The sequence below is a fragment of the Stegostoma tigrinum genome, chromosome 14, assembly GCF_030684315.1.
Source record: "Stegostoma tigrinum isolate sSteTig4 chromosome 14, sSteTig4.hap1, whole genome shotgun sequence".
In the NCBI taxonomy this organism is placed as follows: domain Eukaryota; kingdom Metazoa; phylum Chordata; class Chondrichthyes; order Orectolobiformes; family Stegostomatidae; genus Stegostoma; species Stegostoma tigrinum.
This window is the reverse complement of record NC_081367.1, coordinates 46,891,962-46,909,293: the sequence shown is the minus strand read 5'-3', so window position 1 is coordinate 46,909,293 and position 17,332 is coordinate 46,891,962. Positions and strand designations below refer to the sequence as shown.

Genomic DNA, 17,332 nt, shown 5'->3' with positions numbered 1-17,332 from the left:
TATGGTATCTTATGGTCAGCCTTCTTAAAATGCAAATTGACAATATCCACTGGTTCCTCCTTTCATGTTCTGCTAGTTACCTTCTCTAAAAATTTAGCAGGTTTGTCAAACCTATTTTCCCTTTTGTAGTAATTCTGCCTAATTGCACCGTTATTTTCTAAGTGTTTAGATATCCTTTGTAGTAGATTCTAGCATCATCTACTACTGATGTCAGGCAAACAGGCCTATATTTCACCATTTTGGCTCTCCCTCCTTTCTTAAATAATGGGATTACATTTGCTGCCTTCCAATCTGCAGAAATCATTCCAGAATCTAAGGAATTTTAGAAGATGACTATTAATATATCTACTATCTCTACAGTCATTGCTTTCTACACTCTGGAATGTAAATGTGCAGGTCCAGGGGATACATCAATTTCCTGTTCTATTAATTTCTCCACTTCTACTTTTTATTCCCTAATACCGATTTCTTTCAATGTCTCATCATCTAGTCATTTAGCTGACTAGATTTCTAGAATAAAATGTAGATTCTTTTTGATCTTCCTCTGTAAAAACAAACAAGAAGCATTTGAGTAGCTTCTCTAACATTTCCTTATTCCCCATTATTAGTTCTCTTGTCTCTGACTGTAAAGGAATCACATTTACATTTGCTAATCTTTTCCATTTTTATACACTTATTGAAGCATTTACAGTCTGTTTCTATGTTCCTTACTAGTTTACTTTCATTTTTAAAATGTCCTTTCTCTATCAGTTTCTTGATCCTCCTTGCTGAATTCTAAAATGCTCCCAATCATCAGGTTATGCTTTTGTCAACTTCATAAGCCTGTTTCTTTGATCAAATAAAATCTTTAACTTTTCTATTGGCCATTTTTGCATGATATTTGCACATTCAAAGCAATGCAAATTTGTATTTCTTTATATGTATAAACCAAGTATTTATTATTTAAATATTATTCATTACCTGTTTACTGTCACACCTTTTAATGAAATTTCACAAACTTCAACAGCCAGTTTTGACCTTTATAACTTTGTGTTTTCCCTTGTTTAGATTTAAGACACTCACTTTGATTTGAACTGTCATTTTCAAAGTTAAATATAAAAATTTATCATATTGTGATTTAGCTCCCCTAGAAGATCCTTTGCCATCAGATTATTAATTAGCCCTCTCTTTGCGCACAGTATCATATCTGAATAGCCCATTCTGAGTTTGGTTCCGCAACATACTGTTCTAGAAGATCATCTCATACACATTCCAAGCGTTTGTCCTCCTCAAAATTAATGCTAATTAGGTGTGCCTAATCTACGTGTAGATTGAACTGCCCAATAATTACTGTATTACCTTTTTCACATGGCCTTCTAATTTCTTGAATTTTACTCTGCTCTTCATTAACATTACTACCTGATAGAATGTAAATGACTTCTGCCAATGTTTACTGCCCCATGCTATTTCCTAGCTCCATCCAAAGTGATTCCACATCTTGATCTTCAGATATAAGATCCTCTGTCTCTAATATACTGATCTAATTCTTTATTAACAGTTCTACCCCACACCCTTTCCCTTTGCCTGACCTTTCTGGCAGCCCCCAGACTTTGTCATCCTGCAGCAGCAGCTCCATGATAGCAGTTAGGTCATACATTTTATTTGGATTTGTGCTGTCAATTCATCTCCTTTACCTCTTGAAAATCTTAGCAAATTAATAATTTTGTTTGCCATTTTTTATTACAGATGAGAACAGCCTCTTGTCTAACCATCAGTCAACATTTATGACAACAGTAATCAACCAATAAAATTCCTCACAAAAAAGCCATTTCTTGTGTAGAGCAAGGGTTTGCTGTGGGAAAAAAAAATTGATTAATTTTACACTTCAAACTCTGTTGTTTTCCATTAAGTATAATTTTTCAGCAATATGCTTTTTAGATTGACATTTTGCTGCCTAATTTTGATAGTTGTCTATTAAATATTGTATCATTTCTATCACCTGATTGTGAAGTCCAGCTGGAAGTCTTTCAGTTGTTTGAAAGGCTATCCCAAGTCATTTGGGGAAAGAGAAATTGTGTCTTTCACACTCATGAAATAAGTGCAACAGCAACTTTTTAATTTTGCATCTTTGTAAAACACCCCAGGGCACTTCACAGGGAGCATTACAAAATAAAACATGACATTGAATTGTATAAGATGACATCAGGCAAGTTGACCAAAATCTTGGACAAATAATATGGTCTTAGAAATTGTCTAAAAGAAGGGTGAAACAAGAAGATGGATGTTGGGAGACAACTAGATGGTGGAGCGATAAAAATTGGTAATGCCCATCAGACCACAATTTGAGGAATGGCCTTGTTTCGGAGAGTTATAGACCCGGAGGAGATTACTGTATAGAGATGAGGAAGGGCAAAGCAGGGGAGAAATCTGAAAATAAATATGTGATTTTTAAAATCGACATATTGCTTGGCCATGTAGTTCAATGATATAGATTAACTGTCACAACATTGTACCTGAAGAGTAATTTTGCATGAATGTAAAATATTTTGAGGAAAAATAATATCCTTTTACTAGGCCTGAAACATCAGTTTTCCTGCTCCTCTGATGTTGCTTGGCCTGCTGTGTTCATCCAGCTCTACATCTTGTTATCTTTGTAATTCAGTTGAGTTAATAAAGTTGATCAGCACTGTAATTAACAATGAGGGATTTTGATGATACTTTTGGAGAATGAAGCGAACCTTGTGTTTAACTCTGCATTTGAGGCTGAAGCCTAGCACTGCATAGATACTCAGAAAATTGCACAGTACATCTGCACACAAACAGGAGTGAGATGACTTGCTTAAAGTTAACTGCTGCAGCTACTTTATCCTGGTTTCAGACTAGGCCCTGATTGGGATTTTCCATGTTTGTGTTATTGGTGCAAAGTAAAATGGCTTCATTCCAACTCTATACTGTAAAGTCAATTGCTTCATTGCCAAGAGCAAAGTGTTTTTCAAATCAGCATCACATTACTGTACAGAGCTGTAAAGAGCATTAATAGTTAACAAAAAAAAGTGGAGAAAGTTCAAGGTCACATGGAGTATTCCATGTCTATTCAGACACATCTTATCTTACACTGACATGCCTAATTTTTCTCTGCAAAGAATAGCTCTGGCATTGAATAGGAGCCTAAGTCCGGACCAGTGCCATCTCTCATTCAAGATTCTTTATGCTCCTCTTTTTAAAGAAGCTGTCAAGTTCCTTTCTGCAGTTGGCAGGAAAGGCCAAATCTACAGTATGAGAAAAGGGACAAAAAAGGAAACTTTTTGTTGTGTTGCTATTGTACTAAGTGAGTGAGGGAGAATTTTAGAATCATGTAATTTACTCTGGAGGCATTTACTGTACATAGCTTTAGTAATGGTAATTTCTCCTATTGTAAGACTGAAAAGATAACCATCAATCAGTTGTCAATTGGTCAATTGCTGAACTGATGAAAAGAAGCTGGTCGGAACAATCACTTCTATGGCTACCTAGAGCATTCAGTGGTCTGAAGGAAAACTAGGAACTGGATCTTTGTTATAAAAAGGAACTTGGAATTTAAGAATGGCTAAAGGGGACAAAGAAAACAGAAGAAAAGGAAAAGACTCATAAATATGATCAACTCATAGTGTTTACTATATATAACAAAAATTAGTCTTTCTTTGCATAAGAGATTTCATTAGTTTCATGTTGATGCTTATTTTAGGCACAATTGTGATTAAAAATATTTTGCATGTTTATACTTTTAATTTTGAATAAATAATTATTCATCTTAAAAGTATTAAGGACAAATGAACTGGGCAAAAGCCTAAATGCTGGGCGTGCAGAGCAGATTAGTCAGAATCTCTGAGGAGAAAGGACATGCTAATCTTTTGGTTACAGCACTTCTTTCAACAATCATAGCTTTTTATACTTAAATGTTTTAAACCTAAATGTTTTATACTTAAATGTTTTAAAAGCTAAAGGTTATTGCAGCTGAATGTTCACTGAAAATACATTTCAAAGTATAGCATTTTTCTGTTCAATGAAAGCATGGAAATTGTAATACTGAAATTGCACATTTCCTTATTGTCAGTTATTAAGTTTCATCATAAATTTTACTCGATCAAGAAATTTTCCTGTTCCTGGATCATCTTATTCTGTTGAATTTTTTTTCATTTAAGCAGACTGATTGTTGATTCGATATATGTTCCCCTTAATCATTTGGTTTGGTTAAGAAAAAGGATTACTGAACAGTGGATGAATGAGGTATGATCTGCTTATAATCCAGCCCATGGTTTCCTAGCTACCATATTGTCTATTCTGTTCCGCTATGTGAAAAATGTTGAATATCAACAATGGGTTTCACTGCTGTATTGTTGAGTTTTGTATGAACTAATCTTGCTTCACTAAAAAAGACCTACAGCTTTGGAAAAAGTCTATAGCCAGTGCATTCCTAACTCCCCCTGCACTGGTGCTTGTTGTGGCTGTGGGAAGACATTTTACTCTCTTACTCTCTTCTGTTTCCATTTTTAAAAATTTTGTTAATATTAGATATTGTTTTTTACCTATGTAGTGTTGCACCTGTTAAAGTTGTGTGTCTGGGAAAACATCTGGAATTATCTGCGGATTTAGGCCTCATACAGATGTCTGTATTTTGTGTGAAGGTAAGCCCTACAAACTGTTTTTCTGACTCCAGCAAAGCTGCCAATTTCTAGGACTCTCTGCATATTTAGTCAAATTCATAATTTCATCAATGTTCCATATTACCAGGAAGTGCTGAGAATTTCAATATCAAAAATCACCAACACAGGAGAATATCATATGTATTAGTCCAATATGTCAGTCATCACAAGCTTGCACAATTCTTATGTTTTGACTTTGCTGGACTATTATCAGACTTGTGTTTGAATGGGACGCTAATATTACAACAATTTTTAACGAAGCTGATTTTTGTCCATAAAGTTCTCTTTCTAGTTGAACTATTATTCTTGGATTTTGTTATTGCAAAACAATAGACATTTCGAGTAGTAAGCATATGATTTTCCTCACCATGGGGTGTCCTTAGAAGGGGGAGAAGGATGCTTCTAGTGCAATAAATGGGTGGAAAACTTTATAAGTGAACAGAAGGTATGCTTTTCTTAAGAATGTTTTTTGTATGAATTGTGATATTAAAGGAGATTTTGATTGGAAGATGAAGGATTTTATTTTGCTTCTTGATATTTGTAATTGTCAGTGTTGCTAAATAACTACATCAAATTGCTGTGATGAATGTACCATTAATTTAAGAAAACATACTTTTATAAAAAAGTCATGTTATAAAAAATTCATGCATGATTCAATATTAGACGTTGTGAATTACCTGCATATCCTAGGGAACAGCTTAAATTTTATTGATCTGGATTGCATAAATTTCATTCCAATATTTCTGTGTGAGATAAGAAATTTTACTGTAAGGCATGACTCTAGGAAAGGGTTCATTTTGCTTGTGATGAAGTTTGAATCTTTCAGGAATGGCTTTTTGGTACTTAAAATTGGAATATTTTGAAACAACAGAGTAACTTACTTAAATAAAACTTGGAAACTTCTTTTACGTGCTATTGCAAAATTTACGAATATCTGTCAGTATTATTTATCTATAATATTGAGTAAATATAAAAATTACGCCCCTTAATTGTTCTGTTGAAAAATAAAATTTCCAATGTATGTTAACATGTGACATAAACTTCATCATCAGAAGTAATAAGTGGATTTTAATATCAAACATGTAAGTCTGTGGGCATGCAGATGAGTATGCAAGTTTCCTATAAAGCCTTAATGGACTTTAATTTGCTCCTGGTTCCTTTAAACTAGCTAGCAAGAGTTCTCCAGATTTCATTTAATGGAAGCTAGTCGGAATCTCAAAACTACTCTAAATGATTCACTTTAAACTCTATGTGATATTATTACTATTATTTTCCCAAAATTATCAATCTAAATTGTGAACAAATTGTAGAAAATATACTGAGGTTTTGAGTAATTATAAAATCAAAATAATTTGTAATCTGTAGTGGATTTTGAAGTTTTTTATTTGGGTTTTGGGAAATACAGGTAGTTAATTGAGTTTCTACAAAACTTCAAAACAGGAGAATCCCTTTAGGGGATTACAGTGGCAAGCTCCTGCCAATACAATTGCAGAGAAACAGCCAACAGCATTTCTCAAGCTTTTAATAAGAACATAGTTAAAGAACACAGACAAATTACTGAAAATGATTTTGGAATTCTTTTCATGTACCTCCCAAATTTAGGCCTCTGGCTGAGGGAGCAAGATGAGCAGTAGATCTGCACATGATTTTCGATTAATTCTGCACAGAATGCCAGAAGATGATGGCCTCTCTATGAAACATTATCTGACCTTCTGCCTGCAGTAGTGAGCCTGATTTTTTTCTCCTTTTTTGCTCATCTTTGTCAACCAATTATAGAATGGAACTGAACCAGAAAATCTGGTACAATCTGGCAATTAGTACAAAGAGTTTTCAGTCTAGTGTAAAGACAGTGTTGCAGAAGCCCAAGCAGCCATAGAAATAGCTTTGATTGGACAATACATTAGCTTTTAGTGCTGCTTGGATTCATCTTAATGGTATTGGCTCCTACCCTACAGGTCTTTACTGTAAAGTATTACATTATGGACTTGGCTTTCGATAAGACTGTTTCACTTTTCATTTTAGCTTGTCCATCTTACACTTTTTCTTTATCTTTTTGATCCATCATTCAGACAGGCTTTGACTTGAGCAACAAAGAACCAAGTTATCTGAACACTCACAGAAATTGACGTTTTTAATTCATTCTTTATTATGTATCATTGCATGGCAGTCAGTGTAAAATGCATTAAAAGTTTTTTTTATCTCTCTTGAAATTCCAGGCTCTACTGGTGATATTCCTTTCATATTAATGCTCTTCTTTTCTATATTTTTTTCTATTGTTGCTCCTTGCCTGATGATGATGATGGTTACTCTCTAGCGCAAACTGATTTATGATTTCCTGGCCTTGAATTGCCACAAATCTCATTGTTGTATCTCTACAGCTAACATGTTGACTACATAAGGCAAAATGACAAGACCAAACAAATGCATGAAATAAAATATAGGGCAATATCACTGGAAACAATGCAGCATCCAAATTGCTCCCACCAACATTGTAATGGATAATTAGAATTTTATAGTTCTAATGTAAATCTGGTAATTTCACTGCATGAGAACAAGTTAAACTGGAAAGTTGGTGGTCCAACAGCAAAAGAACTAATCTTGTATCATTTTAAAATAAGTCCTTAGCAATTTATTTTTTCTGTATATTAAAGCCAGTTTCCCTGTTTCAAATGTGACTTGTGATATATGTGCTGAATTTACATTTAGTTTTTTTCTAATTTCTATCTTTTGTACAACCTGTGTTAAGCTTACTGTGAGCGCATTTTTATTCCTAGCACTTAGGTCTCAAAATATGTTGTGATACTTACTACTAAAAGGTTCTTTCCAAGTTAATCTAGATTAATCTAATGATTTGAGCAAGAAAGCTGGCTAATAAGTGCATTTTTAATTGTATTGATGTGTTAAATCATTTGTAATTGCATATCTTCCATCTACTCATGCATACTTCCTTTCCAAAGTTAGGATTTTGCTGACCAATCATGTGTATTTAATTTCCACTGTTTAACACAATCATCAGGTCTAATTGTTCTTGTGAAAAGACAATATTTATGGAAAATAAAACTGTTAACCAAGATACAATTGATTCAGCAATTCTTTTCAGATTTGAGATAATTAATTGAACCAAGTTTGGATCTATGGTTGGCATAAAAAGGATTTATGTTTACCTCATATGACTCATCAGGATTTGTCATAAACGTAAGCACTGAATGGAATTTAAAAATTGGGATGAGCAGTGCTACAATATATTTGGTGAAGGCACAAAGGAACATTCAAGCCCTGGAGGCAGTTCAGAAAGAGCCATGAGACTGATCCTCAGCATCAAAGGATTATTGGACAGATTACAGAAACTTGGGCTTCTCAGCTTTGAAGGAAAAAGGCTAACAAGTGATTTTCTCTAGGTACATGAAATAATAAACAGCTTAGAAATGGGAAATCTCAAGCATTAATTCAAATTAAACTGTGACAATTAGGAAAGGAGGTACATGTTTGAGCTTGTGCTATAATAACTTGGGACAGATATTAGGTAAATCAACAGTAATGCTAGGCTATTTGACATCCCTGGACTTTATAGTTGTTCTCATAACTCCCAACTTGGATAATTGCCAACTGCTGAGGAAGAGGATCTACTTCAGTTTTGTTTTTCCACCTTCCCTAATCTAGGGGTGATGGGCTAATAGCACTGAACACTTTCCCCTGCTATTCCAGACATTGATTTATTTAACTGAAATTGAGAATTGTAGCAGGAATTTTCTTAGTTCCCAACTACCAATGAGCCATCAGGAGCACATTATGAAAATCAAATTTGCTTCTGTTTTCAATGTTCATATTGCACTTTATATATTTTATAGTTAAAAGTACGACTGTATGGTTCACATTTTAACAGTAACAATGACAGCACTTGAATGTTACTACAGAAAAAGAGATGTGCTGTCGAAGGCTTTTCATCTTGCACTCATCAGGACAGAATCACTAGAATGCCAAACCTTAATGGGAGCAACAGTTTATTCTGCACAGGAAGAGGAGGCAGATTGTTTAGCATATGGTCCCCTCTGATTGTTAGAGCCATTGGAAGCGGTTAACTGACAAGCATTTGTTTCAGTTTAGACCAATATTCTGTCTGCTGAGGAAACAAAGTTAATGTAAATAAGAGCTTGACAGTTAGATGTCATCTAATGCGTTCTCCCATGGTAATGCCTCTATCATTGAAAATTTGCTTAATAAATTAATCAGAGCTGCCTTCTCATACAATCTGTAACACTCAAGTTTTGTATTAACAAGCAACCATTAGTGACAGCATTCTTAATGTGACAAACAACCTCAATGTGCTTCTTACATACGTACTTAGAAACAAAGGATTTCCCAAATCAACAAAGAAGATACTAAGTGAGGTGACTAAAAACTTGATCAAACATGTCATTTTAAAGAGTGTGTTTTAAACAGGGGAGAAGTGGCTAGACAGAGAGATGTGGGAAGGCAATTCTAACTCTTCATGGCTATCTAGATAAAATTGTGTTTGCTAATGGTAGAGTAAAGGAATTTGGAAATGCTAGAATTGGAAGAACATACTTTGGATAATTTTAAGCCTGGAGAAGATCACACAATTGGAAAGAACAGAGGCTATGAAAAGATTCAAATACTTCAGTTAGATTTACATTTGAGGCAGTGGTAAACCAAATGTCAATCTATGTCCATGGGGTATGATAGAGACATGATACATGATAAGGTATGGATAATAATTGAGCAGAACTTTGAGGAGGTTGGGTGTTTTGTCAAGTAGCATTGATATAGTCAACTGTAGGCTATAATCGAACACAGATAAGATTTTCTTCTACTGATATCCTGCATCTGCCTCAAATTATATTTATGCAGGTGGAAGTAGGCTTTCTTTCTGATGGAGTGAATATGAATTTGGAAGCTTGGATGAGCTTCCAGTGGTTATACTAACTAATATATAACTCTGGAGCCCATGTTCTCATTGGCATTTGGCCAAAACCAGGCAAGAAAGCCTCCTGCTGGTTATCCCCTGCCACCTTCTATTCAGCAGATAAAACAGTACTCCACAATGTTGTACACTGATTGGAGGGTTTCAAAGGCACAGGGAACAAGCCTCTGGGTGAGAGATTTCAATATCGATGACCAGGAGTGGCTCAAGAGCACAACTACTGATTGAGTTGGCTCAATCAAGAGTATTACCAACAAGAACCAACAAGATCGACAAACAACTTGTCCTTATAAATCAACCTGTTGCAGAGGCAGTATTGATAGGAATTACCAGCACATAATCATTTTGGAGATAAAATCACATCTTTACATTGAGGATACCCTCTGCCATGTTACGATCCATTATCATTGTAATAAATAGATTTTGAATAGATCCAGAAAGTTGAAACTGGACATCCATGAAGTGTATCGGGCCACTAGCAGCAGTAGAATTAAATTCAACCATGATATGTATCCTCTCGGCCCAGCAAATGCCCCACTCAATCATTGTCATCAAGCTGGGGGAGTAACTTTGGTTCATGAAAGAGTGCAGAAGGGCATGCCAGAACCAGCACCGGACATGTGTGTAATTGAGGTGTCAAACTGGTGATACAGGGCTACTTGAATGCCGAACAGCAGATGCAATATGCTATGGACAGAGCTAAGTGATCCCACAACCAATGGATTAAATCAAAGCTCTACAGTCTGCCACACCAAGTAGTGAATGGTGATGGACAATTAAGCAACTAACAAGAAGGGGAGTTGCCACCAACATTTCCATCCTCAATGATGGGGAAGCCGAACAATTCAGTGTAAAAAGCAAGGCTAAATCATTTGCACCATCCTTCAGCCAGAATTGTTGCGTGAATGATCTATCTCAGCCTCATCATAAGGATTGGTATCAAACATGTTGGTCTGCAACCAAATTGTTTCTTTTTGTATGGTATCAAGAAGGGGCTTCAGGTTCTAGATATGGCAAAACTTATGAACTCTGAAAACAATCTGGCAGCAGTACTAAAAACTTGTGCTCCAGAATTGGCTGTGCCCCTACCGAGCTGTTCCAGTACAGCTACAACACTGGCATCTAACTAGCATTGTGAAAATCTTTTCTATTTTCTGTCTGAAAATCAAACAATGGCCAATTCTCTTTGGGCAGAAATCCAAGATCCTGTACTGAGTAACACCATGGAAGAGGCAGTTGCTACAAGTGAAATTGCACAGTTGGAATCTGAGAATTGGGTGAGAGCATGGGTAAAGGAAGTGATGTGAAGGCAGGATTTTCTCAGGTTGGTGATGACAAAGCGTGGAGGGTGGGAGTTAGGGTCCTGAATCAAAAGCAGGGAGGTGGCACACAGTTCCCCTCCTCCAGCCTGAAGTCAAGTCCCTCGATTAGCAATTTGATTGAAGGACTTTCCCAATCGCCTGAGATGATAATTTTCCTGCAGGGTAACAGTTAGCAGGAATGGTGTGTGATGACAGGCTTGTCTGTAGCTGACTTAATCCCAGTGGCAATAGGCTAAGGTCTTTAAGTGGTCCTTAATTGGTCACTTAAGGGTGTCGATTAATGGTAGGTGGGATAGTCGACCATGGGCATTCCCTCCCAGAATCTTTCTCACTTATGTCAGCCTCTCCCCATTGCTCATGTATTTTTCAACATAATTCTGCATGCTTTTCACAAATGTTTATTTACTGATACATTGAATTATTAAAACCTGCACAGGCAAGAAAACAATGCTCATGTTCCAGAGTGATAGGTCATTACTGGAATTGGCAGGCTGTCCAGTAACCCATGCAAATATTGATGGGAAACCGGACTGCTACATTGGGTTCTAATGCTAGAAGCCATTGAAAGGAGTGACCTTTGGAACTGACATCACTGCTGTCACAACTTATGAGAGAAAGACAGTTCATTCGCAATAGAAAATGACAATAAAATAAAGATAATAAAAAGAATGTTTTAAATTAATTTAAACACATTTGTGGAAGGTCAACACAATTAAGTTGAACTGTGCTTATTACTTCAGCTCCAATTTCATTTTAAACAATTTAGAAACAGAAAAAGCTAATAAAGGCAACTCTACTGACAGCAAAAATAATCAAAAGCAAAATAGGAAAGAATGAAAAATTTCCACGAGGTGAAGGTGATATCTATACAATGTAAATAAAATAAACTCAGTTCAGCAGTTTACAACTGCTCAAATGTTGAAGCAGTCCATATTCAAATGCAACAAAGTCAGAAGTCACACAACATCAGGTTATAGTCAAACAGGTTTATTTGAAATCACATGCTTTTGGAACACAGCCTCTTTGTCAGGTGAAGTGAAAGAGAAGAGCGTACAGGCACAGAATTTATAGGCAGAGACATCAAGGGCTGAGAGTTCAAAAGATCATACGACTGGTGTGAGTGGAGTGTTGAATAATAAGTCTCTGCAGGTGACTAGGAGTGTTAGATGGTGAGTAAAGTGTCAACAGCTGAATAACAAGTGAAAGGATGATGAATAATTTAATTAAATGAAGCAGAGAGATGATTACAAAGAACTAAAAGTAAGGTGGTGCTAGAGACAAACTAAATGACTGGAATAACATAATAGGTATAAGAATCGCATGCTGAGGGTTGAACTAAAGTAATAAGTAATTGAAAACTGTACAAACTAATTAAGGTAGGGAGATCATAGTAATTTATCAAGGTGATGGTGTCAAAACAGGACAGTAAGGGATGTTTTACTGATACAGGACAGCGTGGTGGGTTCACTTGCAACAAGGCCTGGACAGTATCCAGGCTTGGTCTGAAAAGTAGAAAGTTGTACTTGACCCACACAAATGCCAGGCAATGACCATTTCCAATAAGAAACAATCTAACCAATACCCCTTGACATTCAGTGGTGTTACTATCTCTGAATTCCTCATTATCAACATTGTGAGGGTTACCATTGACCAGAAATTGAACTGAACTTGCCATAAAGACAGTGGCTGTCATAGCAAGTCAGAGGCAAGGAATACCACAGTGATTAACTCACCTCCTGACTCCCCAGAGCCTGCCTACCATCTACAAGGCACAAGTCAGGAGTGTGATGGAATACTGTCCACTTACCTGGATGGGTGCAGCTCCAAAAACAATCAAGAAGCTTGTCACAATCCAAGACAAAGCAGCCTGTTTGATTGGCACTACATCCACAAACATTCAGTCACTCCATCACCAATGCTCAGTAGCAGTAGTGTGTACCATCTACAAGATGCACTGCAGAAATTTACTAACAACCCCTAGATAATACCTTCCAAACCCAAAACTACTGCCCTCTGGAAGGACAAGGGAAGCTGATACATAGGAACAACACTAATTGCAAGTTCTTCTCCAAGCCACTCACCATCCTGCCTTAGAAGTATAGCACCAATATTTCAGTGCCACAGGGCCAAATTCCTTGTATCTCCTTCCTAGCAGCATTTTCAATCTATATACGGCACATGGACTGCGACGGTTCAAGAATGCAGCTCACCATCACCTTCTCCAGGGAAACTAGAAACAGACAATAAATGCTGACCCAGCCAGCAATGCTGACATTCTGCAAGTGAATTTTTTTTAAAAATACAGTTTAACTGAGATATTGAAGATAGAAATGAGGTTAGAAGCCAACCCTTCGGTCACTGTAGGAAGTATAGGCCACTGGAAGGGAGTTTTATCTTTACAAATTGAAATTTATGCATTTACCTATAAATTTAACAGTTTTAGTGTGAAATGTACTTTACATTATCTTAAACCTCATTGTTCTGTTTTTAGTTTAGAAGTTAAGAAGACAACTGAAATCAGATTTGGAAGAAAAAATTGAGAGATATTTATTACATTGCAGCTTTACAGGATGTTGCTGAGGCCACTTTTGGAGTACTGTGTACGGTTCTGGTTGCCCTGAAGGAAGGATATTACTAAATTGGAAAGGACACAGAAAAGATTTACAAGGATGTTACTGGGACTAGAGTGTTTGAGTTATACGAAGAGGTTGGATAGCTTGGGACTTTTTTCCCCGGAGCTTAGAAGGTTGAAGGGTGACCTTATAAAAGTTTGTAAAATCATGACGGGCATAGATAAAGTGAATAGCAAAGGTCTTTCCCTTGGGTAGGGGAGTTCAAAAGAGGGCATAAGTTTAAGGTGAGAGGGGAAAGATGTATAAGGGATCTAAGGGGCGTTTCCTTCACACAGAAGATGGTACATATATGGAATGAGCTGCAATGGAGGTAGTAGATGCAGGTACAGTTACAACATTTAAAAAATATCTGGATAGGTACACAGATAAGAAAGGTTTTGAGGGACATGGGCCAAACACAAGCAAATGGGACTAGTTTAGTTAGGGATACTGTGCTGACATGGACAAGTTGAACTGAAGGGTCTGTTTCTATGTTGTATGACTCTTTGACTCTGTTATCCATATTGTAATCATTTTGCTGGCAGATTGATAGCTACCAACTTGAATGTTTTTTTCTTCCATCTGTACCTCTTTCTTGAAACTTAACTGTTCATATGTGGTGATAATGGGAACTGCAGATGCTGGAGAAACCAAGATAACAAAGTGTGGAGCTGGATGAACACAGCAGGCCAAGCAGCATCTCAGGAGCACAAAAGCTGACGGTCTGATGAAGGGTCTAGGCCCGAAACGTCAGCTTTTGTGCTCCTGAGATGCTGCTTGGCCTGCTGTGTTCATCCAGCTCCACACTTTGTTATTCATATGTGGTTATGTTTGGGTGAATTAGTTCATTACTATGTGGAGCATTTGAAAAATATGTATTTTAAACACTGCCTGCAGGTTTATAAGTTTCATAGACATGTAGAGTATACATAATACTCGTGCAAAACCGAGAAACTTTTTTTGCTTTTTCTTATGTGTGTTGCAAACAATATCAGTCTTAAAAAGCATTCACACATAAACTCTCAAATTAGTGGGAAAGAAATAATGTTTGGCATTCACAAACATTCCAGTGCCAATAGTTCGCATTGCCCTTAATATAAAGTTTTCAGTAGGTTATTTAAGACTTGTAAAAATTTGTTTAAACCTAAGTTTGAATATAACAGTTGAAGCTGAATATAAATTGTTTAGACATCTTGAATACTCAATTAGAACTCATTTAATTTTGTGTCCACATACACTAATGTGTAGTACATATTTGTCATGCATGCTGTGCATGTTTGTTGCTTTCTAAATCAAGCCAGTAATGATGTGAATAAGTGTGTCCCTTGGTGGTAGATGAGAGCAAATTCATCAACCTTTTGAATACTGAATGGTTTCTGCAGCTGGCACAATTTGCATTATGGAACATCTGCAAAAAAAGTATTTGCTGAGCATTCTTTCTCCTCAGTGCTATGAATCACAATTTGTGAAATGCACATAGCCATGATTGGTCTGAATACAAGCTCCACAATATATTAACTTTGATCTGAAACACCTGACTTCCTGCTATGATTGGCTTTAACAGTTCCATAAATGGAACTTAATACATAACAAAATTCGTAAGCTTTCTAAAATTAGAGTATTCACATCATTGTTGGACAAAATAGTGCTCATGTTGATTCCTACCACAAAGTGGATAATGTGTATGGAACAGATCCCTGAAGAATGTGAAATCACTTGCTGAAATTTATGCCTTGAGACAATTTCCTTAATGCCATTCATGCAATGGATATCAATTGACTGTCTCAAATGTAACTCATATTTTGGAGCTTTCCTGAATTCCTGTGCATTGATACTGAGTCATCCCACAGATAAGCCCTGGTAGGATAACAGAAATAGGACATATCAGCCTAATGCAACTAAAAGGCACACTCTCGATACAGGTAAGTGAAAAAGCAAAAATGTACTTGTCCTTCACTGGCCACCAGTGGCCCCATCAAAGAACTGCTTTGCCCAACTTGACATTGAGGTCTTAAAACAAAAGTAAAGGCTCAATTAACATAATCAATGAGTTGTTTCAGGAGGGCAACTTCAACACTTGCATGTTTCCCTTGGAAGTTGAACTCAGAGAATGTATGTAATTGGGATGATAATCAGTGAATCAAGCAAAAGTAAAGGGGAAAATTCAGTAGAGTAGAATCAAATAGATTGTTTCTTCCCCAGGAGCAAACAGTGATTTGAACCACATTTGTCCAGCTCATGCATGTTTCTTCATGTATATCTACGGTTAAAGTGACATTACACAAAGAACTTTTTTCCCAAACTGTACTTAGCTAGTTAGAGGAACTATATGATTTAAATCCAGGAGAAAGGATAGCTGTCATATCAGTTGGCAAATGGTTATTCTAGATTAAATAAGGAGCAGAAAACTGAATTGTACATCTATCTATCTGAATTGTAGCATATGGAATTGAAGAAGAACCTTACCTACTGCTTAGGAAATTAGACTGGCTAAAGGAGACTATTAATGATTGATAGACATTTTTAATTGGTGTAATGTCTGTTTTGGTGTCCTGCAGGATCGGTGTGGGATCTTCAGCTTTTTACTGTAATTATTAGTGACTTGGACAATGAGATTGAAAGATAGATATCGAAATCTTCCGACAACACAAATTAGGACACTTTATAAATAGTGTAGTTGGAATAAAAATTATGAAATCATATTGCCTCAGTTTGCTTATTTGTTTAATTTATCAATCTCTCTTTGATGTAGCGATAGAAGTGAATTGCCAAAACTGTGGCAATTGCACTCGTAGACATTCATGAAGTCATTGACTTCATATTTAAAAATGATAGACCATTCTAAATGCTAACATTTATTGCCCATCCCTAGGTGCCCTTGAGAAGGTGGTGATGAGCTGCCTTCTTGAACTGCTGCAGTCCATATGGCGTAGTTCGTCCCACAATTCTGGGCTTTTGACTCAACAAATGTAGATACTGAGTAGCTTAGAGGGGAACATGCAAATGGTGGTGTTCCCATATATCTGTTGCCCTTGTCCTCTAGATTGTAGTAGTCACAGATTTGGAAGGTCCTGTCTAAGGATGTTTGGTATATTTCTGCGGTGCATCTTGTAGATGATACACACTGCTGCTACTGAACATCAGAGGTGGAGTGACTGAATGTTGTGGCTGTGATGCCAATTAAGAGGGCTCATTTGTCCTAAATAGTGCCAACTTTTTGAGTGTTTTTGGAGTTGCACTCAACTAGAGGGGATCATTCTATCATAGCCCTAACTTGTGCCGTGGTGGACTGGGCTTGGGAAATCAGAAGGTGAGCTTCTCGCTGCAGGATTCCTAGCCTCTGACCTGCTCTTTTAGCATGGTTTTAATTAGGTGATTCTAGTTCTGTTTCCAGTTGATGGTAAACCCAAGAATGTTGATAGTGGGTTTCAACAACGTTAATGCCTCTCACGTTTTGGAAAGGATTATTAGCTCGGGTTGTAGTTGGCTCACTGAGCTGTTTTGTACTTCCACAGACGTTTCATTATCCTGCTGGGTAACATCCTCAGTGCAGCCTCCGATGAAGCGTCGGTGTGTTTTCCCGCCTGATTTTAAACTTTGGAATACATTGAGCTGGATTGCCTCACTTCTGGTTTTCCTTCGTAGTGGAGTGTATATGGGATCGAGTTCTATGTGTTTATTGCCATTGAATGTCAATAAGCGATAGTTAGATTCTGAGTTCTTTGAGATAATCATTGCCTAGAAGTTGTATGCTGCTAATGTTACTTGACACTTATCAGCGTAAACCTGGATGTT

The 17,332-nt window shown here is 36.7% G+C and overlaps 1 protein-coding gene across 12 annotated transcripts in view; it reads left to right on the top strand.

Moving 5' to 3' along the window:
* LOC125457933 (uncharacterized) overlaps window positions 1-17,332 on the top strand; it is an 839,746-nt gene that overhangs the window by 568,358 nt on the left and 254,056 nt on the right. For 3 of the 12 annotated variants that reach the window (XR_007248700.2, XR_009446671.1, XR_007248701.1), the window contains one exon: window positions 4,553-4,643. The exons of 7 other annotated variants lie outside the window; for them this stretch is intronic. The gene's annotated coding sequence lies outside the window, so the exon portion shown is untranslated. Of the gene's footprint in view, window positions 1-4,173; window positions 4,246-4,367; window positions 4,644-17,332 lie in introns of those variants that run through there. 2 more of the 12 variants (XR_007248702.2, XR_009446672.1) reach the window with 2 other exon arrangements.